Here is a 16,499-nt window from a genome sequence, read left to right on the forward strand (position 1 = left end):
TGTTGCAACTTGTTGAAATCAGTCACATACAGTTATTGTTTGTTTGTTTTTCTTACCAACATTATTAGAATTTCTAAGCTTCCTGATTACAAATTGGGGGCTAATTGCACATCGTAGCCGCCCGGACTCAGAAAACGTTAAGCGAATATTTGACAAAGGATGGATATTTCAAAACTTGTTGAAATAAAATTTATGCAAGGAATTTTAATCTATATTATTAGAGAATTAGGGTCCTTTGGCACACACTATTAATGCCCCCTTTCCCTCTGAAATGTTGTATCCATTTTGAGTCGTCAATTGTATATTTGAGGGTAGTATTGAGATATAAACGTTTAAAATCAAGACAAGCCAAGTTCATTTCTTAGGAGACAACACCTTCTCCAAATCCCTCCAAATTTGCATACGAAGATGTGTGGTACCTCTTGACTCCTGGTGATTCATAAATTATCAGAAGTAGTCCTTAATAGCTGAATTCTAAGGATCAAAGCTCCTTAATATGGCAGTATGACTGTTCTAAATTAATAAATTGTAAAGTATATAGAAAGTATAGAACAGGGGTAGCTCTTCTGAATTGGGGCTGTTCTGGTAACCATTAAAATTTCAATGTGACTGTTCTAATTAGAACATATTTTACCGCGTTACACATATTTCTTAGATAGTATTTGACTGTCAGCAAAGTTTGCATTTAATGACTTATTGTGTAAAGCAGGGTTTGAGAGAGGGCGGTAGCCCTACTTTCATTTGTTAGAAATAGTTTGACTTCCTTGTCCATTTCATATCCGTTTTAATTTGCTTATCCATTTCTGTTCGTTTGAAGTCTTATTAATTAGATTACTTTATTTCTGTTCGTTTTAGATTTTATTATTCTTGTTTACTTTCTTTGAAAAATTGTTTTTTTATGGAAATGTTTTTGTTTTAAATTAACAACATAATATATTACATAATATATTACAACATAAAACTGAAAATATAACAATGAAAGACTAAGTAGTGAAAAATAGAACTTGCCATCATCGAAACCGTTGTCAAATTCGATACCAGGCTATGGTTAAACTGCCCTCAATATAAAGGTCTTCTTAGAAATTCCTCGGATTCCTAAAAGTAGAACCGAAATGTCAAAAGAAAATTTGTCAAATCTCAAGTTTACCGAGTGTGAAGACATTTTGACTGTGAATTTTCTATAGTGTCTTTTATTAGTTATATTGGTTTATTTATTAGTTTTATACCTACCCTTTTTCTCTTCTAGTAAAAAAAAGACAGAAGGCGGGTGGGAGTTGTAACAGCCGGGACTAACTATAGGAAACTTAAAATAATAACACCTGCTCTCAAATTGTATGCTGTAAAACTAGACAAGAAATTCCTAGAAACTAAAAAAAAACACGTACTTGCAATTATATCCGCTTACTCTGTCGTTAACTCAAAAGTGATTTTTCTTAGTTTTACGTTACCACAAATATGGCTTTATTTGCATACCGTTTTCAAAATTCTTTCTCTGTTTACCTTGTACTAATAAATTACATGCCTTGAATTTTGGCACAATAACAATTTAAAGATATGTAGAAAAGTATTTCGTTAGGGTTGAAAGCAGGTCTAGGGGTTTTTAGCATATGATCTTCAGGGGTGCCTCTTGGGGGGAGGGAGGGGCAAATGCACTCCAGATTTTGAAATAAACCTTTTAAAAGCATTTTCATTAAAATAACAACCCCCCCCCCCAAGATGATCGAACACAGTTTCTGGTGTATCTTTGAAAAAGGGGGAAAATTCTGAACTCTACTGGATTGAAGATCTAAGTCTTTTAATATCATGGATCAAGTCAAAACTCTTGAACGCCCTAGAACACAGCCAGCTCCATGGTTCTACGGGCAGAGAGAAAGTTCCGGCCAGCCCATATTATTGTCAAACTGTGGATAAAATCGGAATTAGGCACGACTAGAGCCTTAGTAATGTATTCCATTCACATTTTATTGAATAAAAATAGTTCTACTTCCGAGCATAAGCTTAATTTTTGACCAATCAGAGTGAAGATTTAAGGCATGCCATTAGAAAAGATGGAAGCTATAAACAGGGGTGTCGTTGGAGGGGGGGAGCAGTAGCCCCCCAATAATGTGGAGAAAAATTATTATATATCCCATGCCTCTTTACTATCCGGATATGGACCCTTCTTGTCCCCCGTCCCCCCAATAAAAATGCTGGAGATTTGCCCCTGGCTATGAAGAATGGTTTTGCTACCTGCATTACCAATCGGATAAAACATACAAAGACATAATAATAGTAGATATTATTTCGGAACTAATCAGTATTGATATATGAGTAGAAGGGCCTTATTGGCTCTCGTACGAACCACGTGGTTTATGGTTTTCTCAGTGAGAATGAAAAAACAGGATTTTTCTCACTTGAAAAAACATGATTTTTCTCACTTTTATGGATGTTTCTTGGACGGTTATGAGTGTTGGTCAATTTATTTGATGTTTTTCATGGATGTCAATATCAATTTATGTCTGTTTTATGGTTTTTGTCAGTGAGAATGAAAAAACAACGACGAGTACCGCAATTTATGTCTGTTTTATGGTTTTTGTCAGTGAGAATGAAAAAACAGCGACGAGTACAGCAATTTATGGATGTTTTATGGTTTTTGTCAGTGAGAATGGAAAAACAGGATTTTTCTCACTTTGATGGATGTTTTTTTGGACGGTTATGAGTGTTGATCAATTTATTTGTTGTTCTTCATGGATGTCAACATCAATTTATGTCTGTTTTATGGTTCGTTGTCAGTTAGAATGAAAAAACAGCGACGAGTACAGCAATTTATGGATGTTTTATGGTTTTTGTCAGTGAGAATGGAAAAACAGGATTTTTCTCACTTTGATGGATGTTTCCAGGAATAGGAAACCGGAAGTACATGCATCCTTCTCAGCCAATCAGAGACTCGGTTACATCCCCCTTCTCAGCCAATCAGAGGTTTGCTTACATATGGTTTTCCCCATTACATAACAATTCACCCTTGAGATTTCGTATATAACGGACATGCATTGTGATTAAATTATCAGAAAGTAAAGTAACCTGACAATGGATAGAACACTTGAAATTATTGATGAGCTTGAAGCCATGGCAGCCACAATTAGCAATGTAAGTTCTGTTTTAGTACATTTTTCATTTTTTATTTTCAAAATAAAATTATTTTCCTTGGTCACCCTCCAGTATAGTTTGGTAAGTCCCCCTACCCCTCCCCCACTAATATAAAACCTCCACCAAGTAATCCTTCTGCTCGATAGAAAACAAAAAATGTGTTCTTTTTACCACCTAACCCCCCTCAAACCCCCCACCCCACTGTTTTTGCAAGTATAATTCTTCCAATAGAAATAATTGTCTTTTTTCGATAAAATTCTTGCTTTTCTGTATTGTGATTTAAAGTGTCCACTGACTTATGTTTTTACAGGTATAATTCTTCCAATAGAAATATTTCTCTTTTTTCGATAAATTTATTCTTTCTGTAAGCCTATCAAAAAGTGACATTCATCTTCTGTCTATCCCTTAGCTATTAATATACCGTTTCCATTTAAGCCACCACCGCTTACTTGACTTAAAAACATTTTTCCGCAATGATTTAAACAGGTGATACCCCACAATTGCACTTCCTGCTTGTTAATTCTTTACGTTAGTAAATTGACCAAAAGGTATCAATGATAAAAAGCATTTGTTTTTCTTTTTCTCAAATTAAAATGATTTTAAGCAAAAAGAGATTGCTGTTTATTAAGCTTGTGGATTCGTAACCTGTATTTATGGAGGAGTGAAACGGTATTATTACCAAAAACAACTACAAACAATATATTTAGCACATTGGTGAAAGGGGGGATGGGGACATGCCTCAATTCTATCACCATTATTGAAAAATGAAAACAAAGTGTTTTTTGCATGAAAAATAAGGGGGCTGGGATGTCTATGAATAAGCTTTTTTAATTTATTAAAATAGCATTTGATTTCTGAGTTTAGTATATTTTTACTTTTTGCTTTACTGAAAATGCTGGCGTAGGGGGGCTTTCTTAGTGATAAATGCTTTTCTAGACAAAATTATGGCTATGTGGATGGGGATACTAATTTTCCTTCTTTAAAAAAAGGGGGAAATTATTTCGATACTAACTTTTTTCTCTTCTTTTTTAAGGCCAATTGTGAAGAATGCCCGCCGCCACCCAGTAAGAGAGCAAGGGGTAATAATGCGGCCCCTGCGAAGGCGACAGTCATACAATATGGTCACTGGCCAAAGCCTCCTAAACAAGTGTTGCCTGACCAAGCCGCAGCCCAATCCGTACTGGATTATTACATCGCTGGCCCATCCACTCTCCTTGGACCTCTAGTAGCTGCCCCATCAACTCTAGGTCAGAAACTTGCCATCCAGCATTCTATGTGAAATCCATGTGAAACCTAAACCCAGACGGACTTTGTAAATATAAGCATTTTTACCTATAATTATAGAAATATCCACCTATTTCTCTCAACTTTTTTAGGGCTGTTCTTTTCCCCATTTTCAAACACAATAAACGTGTATCTCGGAGATATTGAAGGACTTTTTTTCCCCAAAGCACATATAATGTTCTCCATTCTGAATCAAGTCAACTGCATGTATTCACCCTTGCTAAATTAGATTAGTGAAGCCAAAAAATGGGTTATATCCCGCTGATAATAAGTAGCAAAATCCTTTGCATTATCAACTGCATTATTAGCGAATGGTTCACCATGCCTCTAAAAATATTATAAAAACAACTTTCTATCGGAATGAGTTGTGTATCATCACAGGAGAAGGATATCCATTTAAAATCATGTTTTTTTTTCCAGAGCAGATATGGGATACTAATATAAAACTTTGTTTGGAGGGATTGTTTGTACAAAATCAAAACCTTCTGCCATTTATTTTAGATTGTAAATATCTTATACTAACCGGTGGGGAGCACTATGGGTCGGAGAAGCGCTATGGGAAGTGCCGCGGGCCGAGGAAGCGCTGCGGGAAGCGCTGCGGGAAGCGCTGCGGGAAGTGCTGGGCCGGCTTGGAGGTGGGGCATTAAATAGTGGAAATTGATGGGGGGTGGAGTTGTTTGAACAAAATCAAATTGTCAACTTCTATGTCATTTTTAGATTGTAAATATCTTATATTAAGTTTGATATTTTGGAACTTTCAGAATATCGATAGTTGTGGGGGAACAGGGAATTAAGCAAATGCTACTATGTGCATACTGCTACTACTACTACTACAGCGCGTTTTAAATAATACGTAAATAATAATCCAAATTTTAAAAACAGTAGGAGTGATTTGAACACATTAAAAATAAGCTATTTTTCATTTATAGATTGGACCATTGGTACCATATTCCTTGTCACCATTATCATCAGTTGGAGGAGAGGAGCTCTCCGACAATAATTCAATTTAACATGGGGAGATAACATTTTACCTGACAGTAAATTACCGTTTAATATTGATGAGCAATTAAATAATTTTTTTAATGTATATAATAGCACAGTTGAGCTAGGAGACTTGAGTCAAAATACAATACAGCTTTTAGAGGATTTTACAAACAAATTAACTGGGAACCCTCCTCCTCTATCCCCCACCTATTACCTACTTCTACTAGAAACACCCAAAGTTGAGCATTCGCAGAGCCCTTTTGTTTAACAGTGTGGGGGTGGGGGTGTTGTTAAAATACAAGAGGGGGAGGGGGGTAATGTCCAATTCAAGACTTGTCCAGCCTTTTAGCTGTACAACACAATTTTAAATGCAAGAGTGGTCTACACTGCGACTTTTGGAGACCCGTTTAATTCACTGATGGGGGGGAATTTTGTGTTCGACCCTATAGAAATTATACAGGAATATATAGATAAAATTTTTTCACTGCTGGAGAACCAAACTCAATTGTGGGGGAGGGATTCAATTAAGATTTCTATTGTTTTAAAGGCGTTCTATTTAAATGAGGGGAAAAGTGAAGTTTACAATCATTATGTAAACTCCAAGATGGGTGTTATCTATCCTAATTTAGAAAATTGTGTGGTTTTTTTAATGTACTGGATAGTCCATATTAGCGAATATCTATAAATTTGACGAAAATGGAAGTGGCTCTGTAGTTTTTTCGATTGAAAATTTAAGTTTGAATATCTGTAAATTTAGAAAATATTTTATTTTAAGAGTGGGGCTGGGGGAGGGTCTGAGAGGTCATTAATATTCAAATATAATCCAGATCTAGTAGGTTGTTGTGGCTTCCAGCGGATCTGTTGTAAAACAGGCCAAAAATGTTTCAAGTACGCTTTCTTCATATCAGCATTTCGAGCCTCTAGCACGATGACGCTACCAAGACGAATTTAGACGATTGGGCTGTACATGGGAAGGACGGGTCCAATTTCCCCATTGTAGATGTCACTTGTTTAGAGAAGAAATATCCAGTGACGCTTAGGTCCTTTAATATTTTTGAAAGGGCTAATGCCCATTTAAATATCAGCGTTACGGTGGTTCAGTATGAAACTGAATTTGAATATGGGGTTTGTTTGAAAAAGAAGGGGTGGTCTTTCCTGTAAAGGGCCCGTCAATTGAATTAGTCAAACACTGGTTTTGGTTGTTGTATACACCCCCATCTAGTGACCTTACCAATTCAATTCGGCCAGTTTAATCCTATCACAGATATTAGTAGAGTTACGGGGGAGGGAAAGCAAAGGGGGGAACTTTTCTACTGACCAACATTTCTGTCACAATTCCAAATTGATATAAAACTACGGGATCACATAAGGAGCTGTAAATGACATGGCTATCAGACAGGGGAAACGGTTTCAGGGGATTGGGCTATTTTACGTTTCAAAACTTTTTAGAAAAGCCTCCTCCAGGGCAGCGATATATATTCGGACAGTCAAGCTAAGCTGGTGGAGGTAAATAATCTACAAATTGCGAATCGAATCAAAGAACTTGAATCCAGGGCTTAGGCCTATGCCCCTGTGCAAGGAGATAATTCTATCACCATGTACCTGTTAGAAATAGTATAAATGTTGAATGAGGGGGAGTTCATTAGCCCGAAATAGTTTAAACTAATTAGCGCAGGTGAAAGTGATAATTTTCGATTGAATAATGTTCTTTATCAAATGGTGTTGTTTGCAGAGGATTACCTCATCCTGAAAAATAAAAAAATCTGGTGGGTGTGTAAGAGGGAGTTTCACAAGGTGGATACAGGTACTAAAGGGAAAAGAGGGGGGAGGGGGGAAGTCAGGGATCATAATCACGTGTGGCAGGAAAACTCCTCTAGTGGGAGTAATTTGAGAGGAGTTGCGTATCAACCGTGTAACATAAATATTAGGCAGCAGTTTTTTATCTCAGTTTTTATTCAAAACTCAATTATGACTTAAAATTTCTTTTACTAACATTGGTATGTATGTATTGGGAGGGAGGATGAGTAGACAGTCCATGGGTAAATAGTTTTTTTTTCGAAAGCATTATTCTAAAATTGGGCAAGAAGTTGTTGCTTTTCCAGCTGAAATGGCAGGTAGTAAATTATGGTCATACGTGTTGGAATAAAATCAGGTTTTTAGATTCTTCTAGTTTTTTCTCCAAGGCACTGAGCCAATTGATTCAAGTGCAGAAAAGTAATAATTTTGATAGTTGTCTCAGGCTTAAACAGCACTTTCGAGACAGTGAAATGTATAACCTGTTGATCTACAAAGGTGTATACGCATTTGACTGTTACTTTTTAGGTACTTTCTTAAGCAAGGTAAAACAAAATTAAGTTGAAGGTTTTTATAATTTACACACCAGTATTGAATACACGGCCAAGGACTGAGGGTTTGCCATAAAGGTGGTATCTAAGGGGATTTTTAAAAATGTATTAGATTATTTTAGAATGTACATGGCCAGTGACGTTTTAAATCTGTTGGATATAGTCAGTAGGTAAAAAGACCAAGTCTATTCAGAGTTCATGCTAGGTATATGCTATTATTTTTCCACAGTCCATTTGGTGATGGATTTGATTTAAAAAATTAGTTGGGAGGAACAAGGTCTAGTCACCCACGAGGATCAACACTTTTTTTTAGAGCGTTCAATGAGGGGAGGATACGTTTTTCACGGGGACCGCGTCTTGGCAACTGATGCGAGCTGACAAAGCACCGGTGCAAAATCGAATGCAGTGTTCTTGGACATGAACTCATTTTACCCGTTAGCATTGTCTCACTACTCTTTGCCGTCTGGAAACTATCAATGGGTTGAGAATCCTTGTGAGTTCCCCAACTTTACCACCGTCGAGGAAAATGCGCCACAAGGATGGTTCTTTGAAATTGACGGGCACATTCCACTGGCGCTTCACGACTCCGTCAAAGATTTTGTTTTTCCCTGTATCAATCGGCCCGTGAGCAGGGACTCACTGAGCCCCTACAATCCATCATTGGTTGAGGATATGGGGATGCACTGGACTCCCTCTAAGCAAAAACTGATTGCTGATTTGGACCCTAAGGAGAATATCGTTTTTTACCATATGCTTTTACACTGGATGGTGAGCAATGGTTTCAAGAGGACAAAAATATATAGGGTCCTGCAGATCAATCAGTGAACATATTTAAAGATGTTCATTGACATTTTTCTCGATAAAAAATCTAGGGCAAACTCAAAGGTGGACAAGGAAATGTACAAACTTATTCTAAATTCAGCTTTTGGCCAAATGTGTGAAAGCGTACGTAACAGATCCCGCTGCGAAGTTATGACTGACCCTCTAGAGTGTGCTTGAATCATTGCTGATCCCAATTTTACATCATTCACAAGCATAGAGGCCGGTGCGGTTCTTCTACACTGGCGAAAGCGAAATGTGGTACTGAACAAGAATATTGTGGGCGGTCGTTCAGTACTAGAAATTTCAGAAAAGGACATATTGTCGTTTTTTTTAAACTTTGTGCAAGGTGCAATGGCCATGGACCGGAGAGGCTCAAGTTTACTATGCGGACTCTGATCTTCTGCTGTTAAAGGTAAATTGGAACCAATGTTTATTGAATTATTAAGAAACGGGGGAATACATGAGCTCGTGGATGGGTTTTACTAACTGAAATCCGTCCCTCTACCCCGATTTGGTGAAACGTCAAGCCCCCAACCAACTATTAATGTTAAAATCAGAGACGGGGAGTGATTTGATATCCAGGGGGTGTTCCCGGGTCCTAAAGTTTATTGCATTAAAACTCATAGTGGGGATGAAAAGAAGGCGTGTAAAGAGGTGCCTACACATTTTGTAAAGAGCAATTTCAACATAAGCGTGTACGGAGACTGTGTAGAAAGTAGCCTAGTACCGAGAGCACAAGTGCTTGCAATTCGCTATCTACAGTATAGAAATTATACTATGAGAGTGGAGAAAAATGCAATGTCATGTATATTTGACAAAGTCTATCTGCTCAAGAATGGTGTTAGTGTCCTACTTCAAGACCACCACTGTATTTCAGACTGAGCTGAATGCATTGACTATCTCAATCAACTTAGTCTGGAGAAATTAGCCTAACCTGACTATCCCAAGCAACTAACCACCCAACCCGTTCATAAATTAAATGCTAACCACCTAAACTTTTCATAAATTAACTAATCTAACCTCAACTAACCCAACCACTAACCTGCCGCAGTGACGACAACTATTGTGTATAGTTTTTTTCCACCGCGGGTCCCGGGGGGATGGGGACCTTCCCGTCCGCAGCTCCCGAGGGGGGGGACGGGTCCTTCCTGTGGCCGGCCCCGGGGGGGGGGGGTCCCACCCGCGGCCGGCCGGCCTTCAGCCCCGCGGCCCTGGGGGGGGACCCCTTTTAAATTCATAATGTTCAACTGTGCTTGTTCATGTTCCAAGTGTTTATTTTTTTTTCAAGTGTTTTTTTTGTTGTACAAAAAATTGTGTGTTTGCTGCATAAAGTGTTGTTCTTGCTCTTGTTCATGTTGATGGACAAAAAAAAGTGTTTTTAAAGACAATAAGTGTTGCTCTTCATGTTGATGGACAAAAAGTGTTGTACAGATAGTGTTATTGTTGATGGACAAAAAGTGTTTTTTATTGTTGTACATAAAGTGTCATTTTTAACATTGTTCATGTTGAACAAATAGAGTTTTCATGTTGCCGAAATAAATGCTGCCATGAAATTTTGTCAACTGTTCTTGTTGAACATAGTGTTATTCTTATTGTTGTTCATGTTGAACAAATAGAGTTTTCATGTTGCCGAAATAAATGCTGCCATGAAATATTGTTTTTTTTGTTGTTGTTCTTGTTAACATACTAGATAGATGTATGGGAAAAATGTTGCTAGTACTATTTATTCATTGAACCTTCATGATTTGCAGTTAGTTGTAGACCAATTGCTGTCAGCAGCAGCAGCATATATCAATTTAAAATACCATTCAGGTCATTTCTGTTTGGTCCCTATATGTCGGTAAAAATAATACTCTGAAATAGAATAATTCAAAATTGCTATAACATTTTTGTGGAGAAGCCTAAAAAAATCTATTATTGCTAAAGTATTTAGCAGGAGTCCTATGATAAAATAAAATTCATTGCCGAAATCATACCAATACAATTTATACAAGGAATTGATGTTTTAAATAGCATTGATTCGAATTCATGGCTGATTATTGATGTTTTGGCTGAATCCATTGAACAGTTCTCACTGGAAATGCTACAACTTCTTACCGTTCGCTCCCACCATGAACACATTTCCATAACACTAGCTCTAATCAATCTGTTTCATCAGAGGAAATGTATGCAAACCCTGGCTTTGAATTGAACTATCTATATTGTCTACCGAGTTTTTCGTGATTCTACCTCGCTAATAACTCTCTATAAACAGATTTACCCCACCGCCCCAGAATTTCTGCTGTCAGTGTACACTCAGGAGACTAATAAGCCCTATGGTTACATTTTGCTGGATCTTAATTAGAGCAGACCCGAGAATCTACGTGTAGTTAAAGACATTTTCAACAAAGAATTTACAATACATCTTCCGGTGAACTGTAGACAAGACTATTAGTTGCAATTATGACACTGAAGAGACTACACAAACAGCGACATTTATTTTACATTTTAAGCACTTCAAAACCCTTGCTTAGGAAGACCATACTCAAACATGGTGTTGACAAGGATTTCATTAATATAATATCTGAACTTTTTAAAAATTTAACTAAGGATAATGTTCAACTATTAGAATGTGTTAGACAGCAGACAACGCAACATCGTTTCACTTTGCGTACCATTGCTTGTAAAAAAAGGGTACCATATTTAACTAGAAAATCTCTCCTTCAAGCCGGCGTTAGCTTTTTCACACTTTTACTGCCAATAATGGCAGGACTTTTAAAAAATTTTCTCTAGAAAATGGCTAAATATTATAAATTGACACCATTTGAACTTGTCCCCTAGCCCGTCGAACATTTTGAAGACAATCTAAGCAAATTCATTAATGATGAGAATATTGCCGATGACAAAAAACTGCTTTTACTTCAAGATGCATTGCGACGTGTGGACAAGCATAAACCTTATCGTGAGAGACCCGCCGCTGTCGCCGATCCCTCTAAACAGGAAACATCTCCTCAAGATTCTGCTGCAGCATCAAAGAAGAATGACTTGAATTCGATTTTATAAAAAATTGCAAACCTCGATCCACTCACCTATCGTTAACAGAGTAAAAGAGTATTATCTTATCTCATGTTGGAAACTGGTGATCAAGTTCAAGTCGAGTGCACAGGGAAGCGAATTATAATTCAGGGAAAAAGTTATAATCTAGTTGATTTAATTTGTGATATGGTGACGAATCGTAAAGGACTTCTATCCTTTGACAATAATCTTTTCACCTTTCTAAGTGTATCAAACTTTCCCAAAAGTCTTATTGGCAATGAGCAAATTCTAAAGAAACTAAGAGAATATAGTCCCCCACCAGCGCCTACACCATTTAAAGAAGAAGAAGATAATTTAATTTTTTAAGATAGTAGCAGCAGCAATTGATTTGCAACATCAGCGTCTGTTAGTAAAAAGTGAGGAAGAATTGATTCACCCTGCACTGTGCCAAAGAGGAGTGGAAATTCAACTGTATGTTTACGTTCAAAATGGAGGACGTTATGAAATGTGTACATGAAAATATTTGTGAAGCGGAAAGTCTTAGTTCTACCGAACCGCTGTCTAAAGTTTTATCCAGTATCAAAATGAAAAAAGCACAACAGTATCTAGATAATGAACCGAGCTACACACTGCATCGTAATCACAGGCTTTGCGGCAAACAATATCGACAAACTAAAGCCTTTTTCCTTCTGCATATAATGCAAACGGATCTTTTAACTTTAGATGCAGTTCAACAGCATCATAATGCACCATAAAAATATATGTTGGTGGTAATCAGTGTATTTAGTCACTAAGCCTATGCTATTCCACTATGATCATAGAGAGGTGTTGAAGTTGCTCGGGCCATTAAAAGTATTCTTGAACAGGATTTGTATAGAAAAATTCAATCGGATCGTGGCAGTGAATTCGATAATCCCCATGTGTAAAAGGTTTTATTGAAATATAATACAACACTTTATCATAGTCACAGTCCGATAAAGGCTGCATTGGCTGAACGATTAATAAGAACGATTCGTCTATTAATTTCAAGATATTGTAGCCTGAAAAATACATCGGCTTTTATTCATGATTTAGATAAAATCGTACGGATATACAGCCATCGACCTCATCGATCTTTGTCCAACTCAAGCCCTTTGGATGTCCAATGCAATGAAAATAGATTTGATGCTTTTCTAAAGCAATATTCCAATGGTGAAAGAGAAAAAAAAATGTGAAGAAGAAATTCAATTTTGGTGATACTGTTCGAATTAATAGAACCAACAATATTTTTGGAAAGGGAAATTATTTATGGAGCACCGAACTTTTTAAAGTGTCGAAAATCCTGGACACGGAACCCATGACATATTGACTGCGAGACAACAAAGATGATGAGATTATTGGTGGTTTTTATGAATATGAACTGCAAAAAGTTAGAAACACTAGTGAAATTTATCAAATTGAAAAGATACTGTAGGTATAGTAAGAGTCGTACTCGTAGGGGCAAGAGACAGTTGCTTGTTCGCTGGCTAGGATACAACTCAGATTTTGATTCTTGGGTCAGTGCTGAAGACATTGACAATGTCCAATGATTTCTATGTGACTTTCATGTCCAATGTTTCTGATCCTCTCTACAATGACTTGAATAGAACAAGCGATTTTTGGACGAAACTCTCCCCCACCATCAAATTCTACGACGGAAAGTATGAAGTGGCTCTTGTCCATTGTATTCTCAATAATATCCATGACATTCTGAGACACCGAAAATATGACATCGTAAATATGAAATACAAATTAAACGATATAATTGGCTACCACCGCCATCCCCCGGTGAACAAGAACAAATTCAAAAAATAAATTGGGTGGATTATCCATACATTGAATTACCCTACGAGGAACTCACCTGTATGAATGATTTATGCTGTTCTATTACTAAAAGAACTTACGCTCGTAAAAAAGGAGCTTTTCATTTAACCTATTCAAATGAGGAGGGCAATATCTACATTACTTCACCTATTCCCAATGAAAGGATTATTCCCAATGATTACCTAAAGGATGTTCTTGACTTTAAGCTCAATATAATCAATGGTAAAAGTTCCGGAAACACTAATTTCATTTTTGCTGACTACCCGCCTGCCTTCTCCATGGACACTTGTATATTTCTCTACGCCTCATTTGTGGAAACATCTCGGGTTGGTAATTCAAATGTTCCCCTCCTACGAGCTCTTGACCGAATAACCAATCAAGAGCATATTCACAACTAAAATATAAAGAATCTTCAGTAGATTCCCGTAAACACTTCTTATTTAGAACTAGGTCAGTTAAGAGTGAAAGCCGAATTGGAGTATCCCTCAGCAATTTCTAAGTCTTTAACTATGATTAAATGCCTTTTTCGTCCCTTCCTCCAACAACAACATGTGTAATAGAAGTGTTATTCATTTGTCCTGAAATTTACTGCTATGCTAATGCTCTTCACCCAAGACGACATGGCAATGGAATGTACTATTACAATGGTCGCACGTCAATGTCTGGCTACGGTCTAGGAAGTTGGTTTGCTAAGTTGTTTCGCTATTCACTACATTTTGCTAGAAAATATTTTTTACCGGCTGTGACATATTTTGCATCCTCTGCACTATACGTTTGGGGCTCTGGCAAGGATTTTAAAAAAAGTTCTACGGAAAATCTTAGGTCCAGTGCGTGAACCCTTGGCAAGAGATTAAAACAAAATGGTAATGGCTTAAAAAGGTTGAGAAACAATGCATCCCTCATCAGTCTCCACTCAGGTCAGAAGCGAAAGACATCATCCCTCTTGTCAAAGTAAAGAAAGAAAAAGTCAAACTCTATTGAAAACAGAAGAAGAAGCCCCAGGAGGAAAATTTTTAGATCGAAACTAGAATTCTTTTCTTAAGATGTCCTACGTGCCAAATAAGGATGCTCAACCTTTAAGAACCGCCTCATTGAATCTATTCAATGCAGAAAACGGCGATGCGAGTGTCAAGCATGGATACTATGAATAATTTTATCCTCAACAACCCCTTTCCGATAATATCCACTTTCAAATTTATTCCAATGAAGACTACTTTATGGACATGTCTTCAACATTTATAGATTTACAAATGAAAGTCCGGAAATACGATAATACAATGCCAATTCCTATTGTCTACCCTCAGACTTTCTTGGAAAAATTGAAAGTGTCAACAATACCTTGATTATTGTTTATAGAAGTACATCGACTGTGATGAAGAGTCATTGTCTGTTCATCATTCAAAAAACGAAGGAGATTTAATTTTTTTATTATCTTGGGATGCAATATACATTCTAATCACCCCATATTAGAAAATATATCGAAAGCAGTGGGAAAACTATTATTCAAAATCGGAAAAGGGTGCAGGATCTAACGACTAAAAGCTCTGGCTTCCATGCACTACTATATTGTGTGGTCCGATGTTGTAGTTGGATTTAAATTCAATGTATCCACTTTTATGGTAATGTTCCACTGCTGAAAGGATTTCTTTTAGAACAAATTCTCTAATAACTGTGCAGCATAGTTTTCCAAGCCCACCAACAAAATTGTTATAAAAATGTTTGCAAATTTGTTTATTAGTAAAATGTGTGTATATACAACAATGGCTTTAAATGTTCACTTTAGATTTCTTCATCGATGTATAGGCAACTGTCATGAACCACTAATTCCTGTAAATCATTTGGATTCACTTCATATTGATCTTGATTAACTGCAAAGTCAGGATCACATTTTCTACAGCACAAAGTAACTTCACTTTTGTCATATCTCTTTGTAAAGTCAATGATGCTATTTGCATTCATATTATGAAATTCACGAGTTTTAATCTGACTATTTGAAGAAATATCACATAAAGTGTTTTCAAATGGTGAATCATGATCAATAACTGCCATATAAAAATCACTTGGTTTATAGTCATAGTTGACAGTGTTGTCACAACGATGACGTAGAAACCAAATTGTCTTGCTACCCCAACAGTTGAATAGTAGACCAAATACCTCTTCGCAGAATAATTTAAAGCCACGACAATACCAATCTCGTAGAAATAAACTAAAATCACGTTTGGGATTCTTTCCAATCATAGCGGGGTAAGTATTCTCCCACTGATCACATTTATCATAGTGACAATTGGAGCACAGGTGACCTCTAGGGTGCGAGTCACACACCTCTTCAAGACTTGAATTACATCCTTTAATTTGTACTGCATAACCTCTATGTAATTTGCAAGGATTACATAATTTACACTTTTCACTATAGTGATCAATAATTGTACAATTCTCACATTGATTCCAACTGCCAAGAGTGTACATGCATAATGGACATGTATAGAACATTATTGGTTTCCAATGTCACTTGACTCTCTCACAGCTAAAACAAAACTGATCGTCCTTGCTCGATAAATTCAAAGTGGAGGAATGGACAGTGGAGTAGCTGTGACCTCACCTCTTTCAAATGACGGGGGAGCCATCTGCACTGAATCTATTGTCAATGTTTTCAAAGTATGTTAACGATATTATTCTACTTTTTTTCAATTAATATATAAATAAATTGAGTATAAAAAATTGAGTTACATCTAAAAAGTTTCATAAAATAATCCCAATGGTGAAATTCAGTTCTCGTTATATTGTTAAGTTTTCCTTGACGAGAGAATATCATGCGTTGAAGTCATTAATCGAGAAAATCATCAACAAAAATAAAATATGTTTCAATAAACACTATATTTGATCTAATTCTCTCTTTCTCAAATTTATTCATTTTTCAATTCTTTCCCTCTGACTGCTGACTCTAGACTGACCCTGATTCGTTAGCCCCTAGCCTAACCTGACCAGAAAAGAAAGGGAACATTTTTGATTTCGAAACAATTTTATTGAATAATTACAACAACAACAATAATACTAAGCATGTACAATTTGCGATACAGTTTA

At 36.7% G+C, this 16,499-nt stretch overlaps 1 protein-coding gene across 1 annotated transcript in view; it reads left to right on the top strand.

Moving 5' to 3' along the window:
* Nucleotides 1-16,499, top strand: part of LOC148955102 (uncharacterized) — a 50,901-nt gene that overhangs the window by 25,428 nt on the left and 8,974 nt on the right. The gene's annotated exons all lie outside the window — the stretch shown is intronic.

The sequence above is a fragment of the Artemia sp. Qi Xiang Cuo genome, chromosome 2, assembly GCF_049724085.1.
Source record: "Artemia sp. Qi Xiang Cuo chromosome 2, ASM4972408v1, whole genome shotgun sequence".
NCBI lineage: Eukaryota > Metazoa > Arthropoda > Branchiopoda > Anostraca > Artemiidae > Artemia > Artemia sp. Qi Xiang Cuo.